The sequence below is a fragment of the Sparus aurata genome, chromosome 10, assembly GCF_900880675.1.
Source record: "Sparus aurata chromosome 10, fSpaAur1.1, whole genome shotgun sequence".
NCBI classification, from domain to species: domain Eukaryota; kingdom Metazoa; phylum Chordata; class Actinopteri; order Spariformes; family Sparidae; genus Sparus; species Sparus aurata.
The window spans coordinates 32,013,783-32,029,657 of NC_044196.1; the positions used below are offsets into that span (position 1 = coordinate 32,013,783).

Here is a 15,875-nt window from a genome sequence, read left to right on the forward strand (position 1 = left end):
CACCGCAAATATCCCACCAAGGGCAGATGATGTCTCTGTAAATTTAATCCAAATTTCTAGGCCACATGTAATCGCTGTCGCCACGTTTTCTTTACACGTCATCATCTTTATGGTGGAAAGCCGTTAGTAGGTTCTGTAAGTCCCGGATGAAATGGCCTTATTTGATCCGATGACAATGTGCGGAACTTACTCATTCTGCAAGATTTGACTCACCGGGTACCAATCAATGTGTACTTTTTGTCGTCTTTTGTAAAACAGAAGCATTCCACTCCATTGCTTCCCCAACCTATTGTGGCAGAAGAGAGGTCATGGGGAGCATCACAGTGAAAATTGCGGAATAAAACTGTCACATCAAATACAAGAAAGAAACCTCTTTAATCTGGAGGCCAACTCAAAAAGTTCATGGTGTGGTTGCCAGTTACTCATCGTGGCATAGCCATTTATGCCTTATTTGCAACGGGTAGCCAAAGTAAAAAAATTATATTGAGTCCATGCCTTCGCTAAAACACATGTCTGAGCACTGACATGCTCACTATGTCGCATCACAGAGGCTTTTTGTAATTCCCCCCTCAGCACTGACCACTCCAAACATCCCCAAATCCCTCTTGTCAATAGAGCAAAGACAACATGAGGAACGGACTTCTCAGCTTTTCTTTGCCTTGTCAAAAGTTTCCATATCGTGTTGTGGGTTCTGCACAGCATAACTAAGACGCTGGAAGCAGCTTATCTGCTTAAAACAGGAGGGTGAGAGAGGGTGAAAAAAGTGTCTCCGTCTTCCATCTTTTTCCTGGTTCACAGAGTGGGTTTATTGAAGCCACTAGAGCTTTGGTTTCTCCCTCTAGACCCCCACCCTCCGCCATTCCCGCTAGTCTAATCCACTTAGGCCCAATGCTACCTCCACACGTTTTGATTGGCCAGGCTTCCAAATTTCCACCATAGGACTCAGAAAATCAATAATCTTCACTGCGCTGCAAAAAGTCTCTCTTTTAGAAACACAAAATGGGATTCATAGAGAAAGAGGTGGAGCAATATAGATTTGCAGAGAGCGCTGAACTTCAGGTTGTTCCCCTTTCTTTTTTTGTTTGGAATAGTTTGCTCAGGTGTTGAACAATTCAGGAGTTAAATGATATATTTGGTGTGATTGCCCAGTCTCTATGGTTTTCTGGTAGATGCACTTTTTTTTTTGCAGCATCCTGCTTGCCTCCTTTCCATTTATACTGTTTTCTTTCATTGCCGTCCCTTTAAGTGTCTTGGTCTCTCACTCCCTCTCAACCAAACAACACTGATGCTAATGTCATTGAAACCCCAGGTGCTTCTAGTGCCTCTTGAAGTCTGACATCAGTCCCAGCCACCCCCCTCCCCTGGGCCCAATTTTCCCGGTATGAAGCTTCAAGGTCCTCAGCTGAGTTCTCTGTTTAGCAACAACAGTGGCAGCCAGTGTGAATGTGTGTCAGACAGAATGGTAATGGGTGTCCCAGAGACTGAACCCCAGTCTTCCCCTCTTTCCCTGGAAATGGATTCGTACCCGTGTGCAAAACAGATACTGTAATCACATTCCCCCCATCGTTGATCCTCTTGGGATTTGTTGCATGCACACCAAACATGTAAATGAATGCAGGGGGGGATAGACATCATCGATGATAAATCATATTACCGGTAAATTCTGCTTAGCAACACAACTAGACTGCACTGTATGCACTTGCAAGTCAGTGTTAGCTCTGTGTCTAGCATTTCCCTCGCTCTACACCCAGTTATAGTCACTTCAATCCATTTCCTTGTTTTATTGCACATTTACAAGAAAGCAAAACTGCACTTTAGAAAGGAACATTCGTAGAGGGACCACTTTAATTGTAAAAAAGCGTGCTGTAATGGAAATCCAGTACATATTTCTCCAGCCACCAAAGAGTTGGTACAGTAAAGTAGAGCGGAGCGCAGGTTGTATACTGTCCCTTTCTATAAATCTTTGGAGATATGAACGTCAGGTAGCAGTGACGCAGTGGAAATGTGGCTAAATGTTGCTTTTTTTAACTGCACTGGTCCACTGTTTGTGCCGGGGCCACCCTAAGGTCTTTGTGGGTCGTGCGGGATTGTCATTTTATTATGCCGTTGGAACCTTGGACCTGTCAAACTAACAAGCTTGGGGAAATGTCGCAAAGGTTGTAGCACATGGGGTGAGAGATATCTGAGGGCTGCTAATTTACCTCAGAGACATACAGAGAGAGGGGAACACATCGGTGTATGTTTCTACCAGCACATTAGTTTTGGTGGTTATGTTACACTTGCGCAAAAAAAGCATGAAAAAGCAAAGGTTTGTTGGTAATAGATGAGGTTTCTGCTTACACCATGCCTGCCTCCACCCTCAAAATCTCCACACACTGACAAATATTAATGCAAGTTGTGCAAACTTTGAATCCTCGAGGGAGAGCATCTCAGACGTTTCATGTCCCTCGATTAATAAATGATGTCCCCCTCTTGACAGGAACTATTCTTAACCCCCAGCCTGTGCAATGCTGGGACACCATCATTTGTCAGGGGATCTAGTGACAGCTCGCATTGAAGTTTAGCTTGCTGTACATTGTAATTTGCTGACGTTTCTTTTCTCTCTCTTTCTCTCCCTCTTATTGTCCCTCCTTCCCCCTGCTCCCTCCTCTCCCCAATGGCCCGCTTACAGATGTGACCAACTCTTCCACACTAGGTAAGACTCATTCCATTTTTCATAGCATTGTTCTCAAGAGTGAGAGTCATGTTTGAGTTGTCATGTGTCTTCAGGAGTGATGTGAATGCATAAATATGGAAGAGAGTTAGATGTGGGGGGGGGAGGGGGAGGAGTACAAGCGGCACCAAGATGCTGCTGTTTGCTCAGTAAGGTATGCAATGCTCTGCAATCCTCGCCCATCCCATTTTCCCACATGTGTGCACGAGAATACACAACGGTGGCTTTTTCTGGCAAGCCGATTGTGTGCTTTGCGCCTTCAATTTAAATTTTATTCAAATGAGAATCAAATGGCCCAGATTGTTCAAAGAATACGCCGGCAGTGTTGACTTAAACAAGCATAGCGCGGATGGTGTCTGTTTCCACACTGTGGAGTGTGTGGATCTCATCCCTCATCCCTTCCGCTGTCCTCCAACTCCACACGTCAACATGAACCCCCTGGTGCTGTGAACACTGACGGTGTCAGAGCCTCGGATGTCCTCTTCTTAGGGGATGACTTAAATAACCTCTCTCATGGAACTTCTAATCTTTTTGTCACTTTTGACTCATTTTTATGGTCAGCTGCAATAGGATGGCACATATTTATCCAATATTTGGAAATATGACTGCCGTTTCTGAACACCCAGGTGTGCCTGAGTTAACTGAAACACGTTTGTCTGACGTCAGCTGAACTGCAGTTTGGGATGGGTGTTGGTACAAATCGTTTCTGCTCATCTGTCAGCAAACCAGGCAAAAGAATAAATGTTGGCGATTCATGTTTCTGCAAAACACAGAGTTTCAAGTTTATACTGTGAAAATGCTGTGCTTATGATCTGGTAAGGTTTCGGCACAAAAATAACTAATACCAGGTTTTGTTGCCAAAAAAATATTTATTGGTTTCAAGCTAACAAATGCTGAAATGCAGGCTTTGATATCAGAGTCACCAAATAAACATGTAATTTGAACTTCATTTGCGCATATTGTACAAATAACAATATCTCACGTATGCATACAATTTTAACCTATTCATAGTCTTTTGGAAACATAAACTGCCAACATTTTATTCTTGTGTTAGGGCTGTAGTGAGACTTCCTTGTGAATTTGTGACCAATTTTTTCTTAAATCATGCCTTCATGGCGCTAATGTTATCATAAAATATAATATTTGCCTTGGGTAAGAGTTGTGTCGCTCAGTTTGGAAGCAGTGGCACACGTGTAGATTGTCAAATACGTGGCATTCCTGGAATTTAACCGTATGTCGTGAAGAAAAATGTTTCAGCTTATTGATGGTATTTCCATCGTTTCCACTCCTTCTTGTTGCAAGTTTTCCAGCAGCATAGAGACATGAGGTTGACATAATTGTGTTGTAATACTCAACCACCGGAAAAACATGACAGCATCGGTGTCAGGAATTTATAAGCTTGGCAGCATTTTGATGGATCTGGTTCTCGATTGGAACCGGTTCTCAATTCCCATTGCGGAATGCAGAACGGTTCTGTGCAGTTTGAAACATGATCCATAGGAAGACACGTTTTCATGTGCGACATTAGTGGCATTTGTCAGTTGTTAAAATTAAAACGTCAAAGACAAAATGCCTCACAGCAGTTCTGGCTCGATACAATAAATTGTTTATCAAGGAAGGAAACTGATGGTAGAGTTTTAACTTCGTTTTGGACTGTAGGGTCATATTCTCTTAAATTGTGCACAAGGGCTCTCGCATTAGATGCACTTTGTTCTTGTTTTCTACATATGTTAAAATGGTGCAAATCACTTAAGGACTGTTCATACATACCAGAGATTGTATCAGTAATAAAGAGAGCCTACAGCAGAGCAGCAGGCTAAGTGAAATACAGAACAACTGAACTCTGGTCCAAACAAACGAACTCAGTGTGAAAACGACCCTTGCTGTTGAATGCCAAGACGAGTGTAGCATCCTATGTTTTGTTTCCAGAGACACTCAGCAGGCTGCAGGAGTGTGATAGAGGTCAAATGCATGATTGAATCTACCTTCGCAGGGCCTCAGACCGGGACAGCGGGACCTTTCAACACTACCCACGGCTCTGAGCATCTGTTCATCAGGGGAAAATCAATCATCTCATCTCAGATGAGAAAAACTGGCATATCTTGATGTTACTGTTACTTGGCTGGTGGATACAAAGTTGTTCTCCATGCACTTGACTTTTCATATTTGGACAGTTTTGGGTGATGGCCACCTCATTGTGTAATTGAAAACCCAGTGCCATGCCACCACACTAGCACAGTTTGGCTGCCCGGCAGAGCATCTGCAAGCAGTTCTGGTCCGGCTCTCAACTCTCTGAGGCAGGCACTGGCTGACTGCTCGGAAACAGAAAACCCCTGGCTAGCTGAGAATAATAAGTACCCATGGGAAGCTGCCAGATGGACATTTACTGTGAGCCTAGCTGGAGAGGGAGAAATCTGTCAAACATCACACTAGGCATCTGTGGGGGAGCAGCGCAGGTTCACGTCCACTATGTCGGATAAGAGGAGTGCTCTTTGTCGAGACTAAAAGCTGTTAGATTTTTAACATATCACATCCAGTTGATGCATTTGCCTTCTTTCAAGGTCAGCAATTCAGATAGCATTGACGCCACCTGTTAGAGTGAAAGCTTTAAATAATATCTAGATAATGGATGCTTGAAAGATGTTTATCATACGATGGCAGTGGCCACTGCTAATGTCAGTAAGTGCTGTAGAATAGGCTTCCTCGTTTGACTCAAATGTGATGCTTTTTTTCCCAGGCATTCAGCAGCGATTAATTAAGACGAAACTCAATCTGCAGCCAGTTTCTGCTGTTTTGCTGATGAGAAAAATGAGACAAAGATCTGCATTTATGTTTCCTATGGGGATTTTTTTAGATACCTCCTGCTACAAAGCCTCTTATCTCGCCCTTAAGTTTTAGTACTCGGTACTTTAGTACTCGCCTGTCCCATCATAGGATAATTCAAAGTCAAAAACATGTTTTCGCCTTAAGATAATCCTTGAAGCACAGTCTTTTGACTTGGAGTAAAAATGTCCAGTACATTTTTTTTTTTTCTTTCTCTTGCACACTCTTCAATACAAAGCTATAGGCGAGGAATTACAATTGGCTCATTATGCTCTCGGAAGCTCAAGGGCTTCAGAGTTGGTAAGGAGAGGGAGAATGAGAGAGAAAAGAGCACAAAGAGTTCATCCCAGTATCGTCAGCAATGAAATAGGACCTTGGTTCCCTTAGACAAGCTGTGCACCAGTTATTATTGCATTATGTCTGGCAGCCCTCCTCTCAGACAGGAACTGAGCCACACTTGATCAGTGATATGACACTGGCACAGAAGAGAGTGATTGCTGGCTGCTTAGCTAAGCAAATACCATTGCGCTGTTGAAGCCTAAAAGTAGATCTGAGCTTGGTATTATAAAAGGCCAGCCCGGACAGTATCCAAAGCACTGGTAGCTTTGTAATACTCAGGAGTGGCTTCTTCTAAAATGGTTTTGGTTTATTCATCTCTCCGAGGACAAGAACAATGCTATTCGCGGATAATAGAACACTTTCAAGCCTCCATCTGGGTTTCTCATGCCCTGGAAAAGTGTTGTTATATACTGTTCAAAATACCAAGGACACATGCTTAATTAGAATCATGTGGTTTTTGATAATTATGTGCATTAGTTATGATTTCCTGTTGTGTACAGAGGAGTTGTCCTCCTACTCTCTAATGAGAGAATGCACAAGTCAAAAGGTGTATCTCACAAAATATATTTTATAGCAATGATCTCCAGTTCACAGCCCTCATAGGAACGCTCGTAGTGAGAGCAAGCGCGCAGCCATAACCCCGAACCATTAGAGATCAACCATAGCTTGTTCCTGCAGTGGGTCTTAAATGTGTGGCGCTTTTCTTTCTTTAGCTGTGCCCTCTGGGTAACGGGCCATTTCGCTAATGGTGAGTTTCTCAAGCATGTGTCAAAAGCCTCCTGGCATTATCAAAAGCTCTTGAGGGAGCTTAAAATTGCTGTATGTTGAATCTTTTTCCTCCCTATTTTTTAAAAGACCATCCACTGCTGGATAAGTTGTTAATAAGAAATGTGACTGATAGCTTGTTAGCGTGACTTTGCATACATTCCACAGTAATTAGACTTGAGTGACAGATTCACCAAGTGTTCACTTCTACAGCCACGTCGGAGAAATCTGCTTACTTTGTATTATGTGAGAAGCATTGTTCTTTGCCACTTATTTTTGATTTTTTTTCATGATTATCATTCATTATGGCAGGCGATCGCACCTGCGACTACCCATAGTACGCACATAGATTCTTAAGGATTGGCGTATAACAGCAATTTAAACACCGCATAGATTTGTGTACACTTGGACGCCCATATCCCTGTAAGTGAAGCTGGGCTGCTGTTACGAACAGATGGCTTATCTTTAACTTTATCAGCGGCGGCTGTGTCACCAGCAGACGCATAAGTTGTTCCAGTGCCTGGGGAGAGTGGCATCCATCAGTAGCTAACAGCATATGGTGAAGGCACATTAAGGTGTCCTTTCTCTCTTCTCCTGCCTCCGTGTTCCATGGGTGGCTCCGCAGCCAAGCATCAGATGCTCACTTCACAGGACAAACTGTGTGTGTGTGTGTGTGTGTTTTGAGTGTGCGCTGAGGGGCAATGGGCACCCAATTTGAGATCTTGTGCTTCATGTTTGATCCGTTTTATGTGTTTTCAAAGCTCTGCAGCTCCACTAACCCTTTCTATATCCACCTATCCACCTATCCACCTGACCACCTAGCTTCCTTCCTGTTTTTGTCTCATTTATTTCTATTTTTACTCTTTTATTTTGCTTCATGTGTCTTTAAGAAGAGCTTAAGACTTAAACATGGTTGTTTCCAGGCATGCTGAAATGTAAAAAAGTGAGTTTTTCTTTGAGAGAAATCACAAGGCTTTATCAGCAACTACGCCTGTGTCAAGAAGGTGTTGTTTTTCCTCTCTCACCCACTAATAACCTCCATTGCCACAGCGGCCCAACCGCCCCGGTGAGGCAATCCATTCCAACATTGGAAGGAAAGCGTGTTTACCAGATCCTCCATGTGTTGCGTTCCTACATTAAGCTGAATGTCAATCAAAGCCTTGTTTGCTTGAGCAAGTGGCTCAGCCTTCCACTGGCTGACATGACAGCATGGTGTTGGACACAAATCAGACGCGCTACAATAATTCTGTTCACCTCTTGTGTGGATTGGGAAGCGCACGGTCGCAGTAGAAGTGTTTATGATGAGATGCTTCTCTCCTGGGGCACACACACAAACCATTACATATCGGTTGCAGCTGACTGATGTATAAGATGGACGAATTTATCGGCTGATGTTGGTAGATGACAGATATACCATTGGTTAACACAGTCACATACAGGGGACTCGCTGTCCTTATTGGGTCTAAACTTAAGTCCATTAATAGTTACATTTAAGAGTGAAGTTGGTTTAATGTTGGGCTAAGCTTTCGGTGAGTCTTCTGGCAATGAATGTAAGTCTGAATGTAACTAATGAATGTATTGGCTGACATATCAGTATTGTGAGTTGTTACTTCTTATCGTCAGCCCCGATAAACAGAACAGGTCAAGCTCCATAAATCACTGTAATTCTGTCGTTATCATCCAAGCCGCTGCTTAAAATAAAAAGCCTACACTTGTGTAAGTCCTCAGGTCTAGCGGCACCTTGCCTCAAGTCCTGTGCTATTTCCTTACACTGATAACATTTGTTTCTTTTTTTAGCGTCATTGTTTTTCAGCCTGAATGTAATAGTGCATTGTAATAACCTCCAGTGCTTTTTAAATTTACTCTCTTGCTCTCCGTTTTTGACACCCCCTTTTATGCTAAGCTTCAACTCATGTACGAAACCTCTGATAAGTCACAGCATGCATCCCGCCCGAACCCCTCTAGCCTTCCCTTTTCTGCTGCTATTCCCACGTTGACATCCCTCTAATAGGCAGCGTTAATTAGCATGCTCTTCAAAAATATAATTTCCTATTGTGTATTAGGGTTTGGTGATTAAATGAACAAAGGCAGTCAAATGACTGACACAATAGCCTCAGCTGATTAAGCGTGCAGCCATAACAAAACTTGGTTGGGAAACAATCAGGGAATCTACTTGATCCTTCATCAGCCTGTTATCTCGTGGTGACTAGACAATTTGTGCTAAGAACACGTTTCTCAAGTACAGAAATGTGTTGTTTATGTTGTTGCACAGTCTTTTCCAGTCAGGCTGCAACAAACCCAGATATGGTTGCAAAGTTGCACATTTAAAACTTAAAACAATTTAAAAATAAGGTTCCTTTTATGGACTTGTCTATACCGACAGGAACTATGCTGCTAATGCGCTGCTGTTTTCAACACCCAAAACTGTTTGCAGTGTCAAGCCTGAAATTCCTTGTATAACCAAGATCTATTGGGATACCAGCTGAAGTCATATGGTCTCCTCTGAGACAGCATCTGGCCCAAGTTGGCTCAAACGTCCTACATCCATTTTGGCAGTACATTTGAGAATGATGAAGACCACTGGATACAATCCATGGCCCTGCTTCTCTGAAGGTTGAATGTCAGAGGTCGTTGGGTGGCCAACCCATCTGCCGAGCTGGCACCGCCACATACAGTGCAGACTGGATGTTAGTAATCGAGGAGCATGTTTCGTGGGAGTCCAAGCAGAGACAGGCTGTGTTCATAGCCTGCTCAGATGTAAACTCTACATCTACATCACAGCTCAGGATCCTAATAGATAATGTTATTGTCACTGGTTTGTTTAACACTGTTTTGACAGATGCAAAGTGACAGTAATTGTGTTTTCTGTGACCCGTCAATGTGTCGAATGCAAGGGCATATGCTTCATTGTCTCCAAGAATATCGCAGCAAACTGTGCATTCAACACAATGTGTCCATCTTAGTCATGGCTTGGAGCTCAGGATTCCCATTGGATGGAGTACTGATGACTGATTTCCTGATAGAGTACATGAGTCATCAAATCAGATCTGGACTTGGAAGCTGAGTTTTTGCTTAAGCATAGGTTCATGATCATGGTAGGATTAACCTGTTGGGGGCAGACCCTCGGGCTTTCTTTATTTTTCTTCTATGAATTTGGATCATGTCAACACAACATAAACAAAACTAAGGACTTGGGGGGTCATTGCGGGTCATAGCGAATTATACTGGACCTACTCATATTGGATTTATTTCCAAACACAGTTGCAAGTAATCAAATTAAGAAACATGAAACAAACATGGATCTTTTGGAGCCTGAAGGGACGTGGAACCCGGGTCACGAGCCCTTTTTCTTCAGTTGGTAATCAAACCTTGATCATGATTTATAACTCTTTTCGCAGCATAAATTAAGTTACACAGGAACTTTTTACAGAGCAGTGCCGGGTTAGATTAGATGAGGGAGGAACATTATCCCCCTTTCACATTATTTTATCATTTTTTACTATTATCACAGCCCACCTATTTTTTTTTTCTTCTTCTATGAACCACAGTCTGGAATAAAGAAAACTGAAGCTGTGTAGTTAAAGTCGCACATTAGCAGCACAGCAGCTTCAGTCTCTGTCAGTGGTCTGTATGGATGGGTGTCAAAACACAGTAGTGTTGTCTTGGTCATCCACATTTTGGCAGCACTCAAATCCAATAAATACTCACTGTGGTTACCCACATGAAAAAAATAAAGATAAATAGACAACACAGGTAAAACATGAGTGAATCATGACCCTCAGCCTGTGTAGCTGAGGGGTGTTTGTTGGGTTGCTGCTGTTTCTATTTTTTCTTTTTGACTCTGTCTACAGTGGTATGTCGTGGTTCCTTTCTTGTGATAAATGTTCTTATTGTAAGTCACTTTGGACAAACCGTCTGCTAAATACCCTAAATGTAAGTAATGTAGCTGTAAAGATCAAAATAAAAATATATCTGATTTATCACATGTCCATCTTGACCCTTAATTTAAGTCTTCTGTCCCCCCTTTAGTGTTTGGTCTACCCTTTAAAGTCAGTGTTTAACATTGCCTAACAAAGGACTCACTTTTTTTAAGTCTAGTTTCAGAGTGAGAGACTACCAGTAGAGAAAGCATAGCATTCAGTAAAAGGGACTGAAAACCATTAAGCTGCTAATTTATTCACTGCATTGCCTTTTCACAGAGGTAGTTCAGTTAACATTTGATTAAGGATGAGATACGTGCTGTAACAATTTACAATCATGTTCCACCCTGGCATTAGTCACTTTATGCGTAGCATCCACATCATCGTTCAGAATAAAGCATTGATCTCCATATAAAGTGAGCGGTCTCGCACACAATACAACAAATTATGGGCTTGGAGCCTGATGTACTAAATTGCTTCTCCTTAATTACCTTTAACAGTGCAGCATGCGTCACTGCGCCACGGTTAGGGGCAGCAAAACAAGGCTCTGTAGAGGCTGCACCATATTTACACCCTGCAGAGTTCTGTGTACACAAAAAGCTGCTCCCCTATGTCCCTGTACAACACTACTTTCGCTTTCTCGACCGACACCAAAATAGAAACTTGTGTTAATTAGTCCTTTGTGGCCTGCCATATGGAGAATCCAGGTCTGTAAATACAGGAGAGGATGTGTCCTCACCTGTCCCTTGTTGCAGATTAAGGCCTGAAGACAGTTGAGCCAGGTTGTTTTCTGGTGTTTTTTCTTCTTTGACATGTGCACTGACATTCTTGCACGTCAGAAACAGAAATGACTGTAGGGTTTGTGTTTGCTCAGTGCCTCTCGTCACCACAGGCCCTGCTAAAGGGTTGCCCTTTGGGGCTTTGGCACAGAACATTGACCGTTGGATTGAAGTCAAGCTTGAGCCATACGGGTAGGTTAATGAACTGCAGTGTTTACAAGAAACAGCATTGTAATCTCGTCACCATTTTCACCATAAGAGAAGCCGGGTTACACGTTGCTCTGAAGGAGCAGCTCAACAGTGAATCAGCTCTCTGTATTCTATTGTTAATTTCTCTATTAATGTGTTGGAGTTTGCAAATCTGTTAAATGTTAAACGATTAGGTAAGACTATGAAAGAACACAGATTATCATTAGGGTGGGCATTCCTGACCAGTATCCTATGAAGTACATTCATATTAGACAGTTTGTCATCTCCTAATTTACTTTACATCCTGTGCAAACATGCAGTTGTGTGCCTGATAAAGTGTGCAGAGAGAGGGACCGTAAAGACGGTTGATGGACATGAAGCTAGTCTGACTTTAGTTCAGATCCCATCACATACTTGTAATTGCAATTACCTTTTTATTTATAGAAAGAGAAGATCTTTACCTGCTGTTTGAGTTGCCAAGCCCTAATCATAGCCTGTAATTATCCATTTGCCATATGATCATAACTGTCTCCTTCCTGTACCCTAATAAAAAACATTAACATCAAACACAGTCAGGGTTTTTGCACTTTCATATTGACTTTTATGCCTGGCTATAGGGTCGATATAATAAATGCCTGACCATTGCAGTGCATGTTAACTTTATAAACGTGACTGATGTAGCCAAGTCCTCCCAGCGAATCAAATTACCCATGGAGCTGTGTCCCCAAGCATGCTCAGTGGACGATTTCTCCACATGGAGCTGCTTCCAAAGGACAGAAAACACATATGGGCAAGAAACTTTACAATAATTCATTGACTTGATTCATTTAATTTTTTGTTGAAGTGGTTATGCTAGCTAATTCTGGGTGTGTCTGTAAATCCAATCCGACGTTATAAACAAAAATGAGAGCATCACAGTCCGGAGTAGTCGAGCGTGCACTTCTGTATTAATTAACAAAATGGTAAACTGTCGGGAAATGGATCGAAGAAAATATCAATATCAATATCAGCTATATAGAAATGTAGCACCTCTTGTGGAAGACTTTGTCGACAGCGACGAGGACGACATAATTAAGAGAGGATAAGACAAACTACTGTAATAATAAACCTACGAAAAACACAAACAGCTCACTGTTCTGTGCTCATGTGTGTCATCAGTTCACAGTGGTTGCATTTAGCCAAAACTGCCATGTCAGCTGTTCATGAAACACTGACCGCTCTTAGCACTCTGCTGCCAAGTGCCCAGAACGTTCTCTGCCAGTCCAAGACCGTGGTGCTCTTAGTAACGGAACCATGTATTCCAACAGCAGAATTTAAGGTCCAGTTTGTGCAAAATGTTGCTCTGGTTCCCCGGATTGGCTATTTGAGAATATACACTTGCAGGCACCCGGATGGGAAAACGTTATTTGCATTTTGTTCACTGTCGATATACATGACCTGCCATGACTGCACTGCTACACTTTTCAATTTCAGTCTCGCTGTAAATAATGAAAAAAGCTGCTGTTTAAAATGACACGCGACGTCGAGGCTGCGACGGTCTTTCACAGTGTCACCGTGTCGCATTCACTGAGTGTTGGTCTGTGTGTGCAGAAGTCACTGCACATCAGAGTACCCCATCATTAATTTGCTATCTCGTTACCGTACAACCGACTCTCACTTCTTTTTATTCACTTACTCTCAAACTTTCCTCTTTGCCATGCCATTATAATCACATCGCTTGAAAGATGGCAAGGCAAGGAAGAGAAATCAAGATACTTTATGCAAGAATAACAAGCTGACACTGCACAGTCAACGGCAGTGAATAATCTCTCCCACATTTTTATTCCTCCCCTTAGATTCCCACTGTAAACATAGTGCGTTATCTATTTTTACCCTGCTGTTTTCATCTTTTCCATCGCTAGAATCGCGTTCACCCTTCACGTATCTATTGGTTTGATATCATTCTGTTTGTGTCATGGACGCGTTTTTTACGCACCTCACAGTATCGAACCCTTTGTTCAATAGTAAACAACCTTTCAGATTCATTACAGACATCATTAATCATATGACAAGTGCCAAGCGATACACATGCAGGCGTCCTGGCACAGAGATTTGCACGAATGTATCGAATGAAATCACCAGAGGCACTTGAATCACCACTGCAACTGAATGCAAATGTCGGAAAGTACAGAAAGTATGTTTCTCCTCCAAAGAGATGATGCATTATGTCACTGTCTCTCATGGCAAAATCATGCCATCACTCTCTGAACCATATTAATTACCGAGCCAGATAATTTACGAGGCGGACTTTCAGCGAGGCTGTGTTGAGTTGGGTGCATTATGATTATATTAACATAATCTGGTCTTGTTAAATTGGATCAGCAATATTATTAAAGCTGGCACAGTGTCGCTAATTCCTCCCATGCTTAAGACCTAATGAGAAATAAGGAAGCACTTACAAGGAAGCGTATAGACTGAACGGCAGGTAGAGATTATCTGTCTGCCTCGCTCAGTCTCACTCTCACACTCTGCGTCTGTGTCATGCGCACAATTACACAGAAACCCGACACACACGGAAACAAAGGCAAGCCGCACACACTCGGGAGTATACACTCGTTCGCTTGCCGTGTCTCTGTGCCTACCTCGCCGAAATGAAAAGCACTTTGTAATAAAGCCAGGAGGATTTTCAAACACATCATTATAAGACTCCCGGGAAAGTGTATGGAATGAAGACTAGTTGACACTCCATGATTTGGCAGGAAATTGGGGTTTTGAAAATAAAATCATCCTGTTGTCAAAGGCAGTGCTTAAGTCTCACATCAATTATACGTTGCCGCATTAGAGATGATAAAGTAGAGACTGAAAAAGAGCAAAAAAAGGAGGATTTGCATTCATAACTGATTGCTGCCATTGAAGCAGTAAAGGAGAAAGTCGCTCATAACATTAAAAAATGATTGTCAGCGTGTATTAGAATAAAACCTGTGATACAGTCAGGGTTTTATCTGTCTTAAAATTGATACATTGCGTTATTCGAACAGCACGTTAAAGCATGAGGAACTTACAACCACCTCCTGTCATAAAGATCATGATCCTGAAGCCTGTTTGTTGGTTTTGGAATTGAGTGAAAGAAAAACATATTTTTAATACCATTCTACTTTTTTTAAACCGTTGGATGCATAGTGATGAAGTAATTATTGCAGTTTCAATTTGTGGCTATGTATGATGGATAATATGACGATGGTGGAACAAAGTTGAACATTTTTTAGTACCATTCACACACCTAGGTTGCATGTAATCCTACAGCTAACAGATTTGGTAGCTCTGTAATTGTAATTAAGTTGACCGAAAGATTAAGATATCAACATAACTAGAAGTATTCCAAGTGTCTTTATAATTATAAACCAACAGCAAGATCTAAATAAAATGTTATGGTACAAACCAGTAGTTCTGCTGCTGTCTGGCAATACATTAAGGTCATATTGATAACATTTTTATGTGAACAAATCTTTTTTAAATAATATATTTACAGACTTTGTAGAAAGATTTAGAAAAAAAGTATCGCTGTCCTTAAAAACATAATTATGATTGTGGATTAATAATTTACAATGTTCATTGGGTCCAAAGTGATTGTTTTGATTACCTCTATGTAAGAATTCTGACAGTTGGTTCTAGCATCTAACAGGGTAAACGTGCTGATAGTATAATGCCATTGGTATCCTGTGGTTTCTGTGTTTTGGCAGCATTAAGAGTCTTGGTAGTCTTGGTGTTCTGCCATAGTGCTAGCTACCTAATGTTAGCAATGTTAGCTCATACAACAACAGGGGGCAGATGATTTGATCAACAGCGGTGTTGTAACGTGAATGCAATGTCAGGAAGTATCTGCCGTCATACCAGCACACTATAGAGCAACTCCTTTCTTTAGGCTGTCACACCTCAATCTATCTTCAGAAATCTGCCATAGAATAATCCTGTCTAACTGCTGTTTTGACTAAGTTACTATGGTGAATGCATTCAGTGCAAGTGCGCAATTATGAACGTGATACATTCTCCTCAGTTGCTTTGTTTGGTCTGGTCTTTCCTCGTGCCAATATTTTGTCATCACAGACATAATTTCCACTGATCAATGGTAATTATCGGCCCGTGGTTGAGCCTCCGCAGCTCTGGCCTGTGTGAATGAGCTAACGTGCAGTATCGAGGACAGCAGGCCAACGGGAACCATTCACCGTCTTATCGGGCTATCTGACAACACACAATGCTAATTCAGGTGTGAACTCATTTCCATTTATTAATCTAGCCATGTTTCAAAAGCATTGAGGGTCTGCCCATCTTATAGCTTCCCACTGGACTCACAAACAAAAACTTAATATC

General features: G+C 42.0%; 1 protein-coding gene across 46 annotated transcripts in view; it reads left to right on the plus strand.

Moving 5' to 3' along the window:
• Positions 1 to 15,875, plus strand: part of LOC115589468 (receptor-type tyrosine-protein phosphatase delta) — a 365,710-nt gene that overhangs the window by 102,212 nt on the left and 247,623 nt on the right. For all 46 annotated transcript variants that reach the window (XM_030430322.1, XM_030430329.1, XM_030430330.1 and 43 more), the window contains exon 4: positions 2,672 to 2,695. The gene's annotated coding sequence lies outside the window, so the exon portion shown is untranslated. The remainder of the gene's footprint in view (positions 1 to 2,671; positions 2,696 to 15,875) is intronic.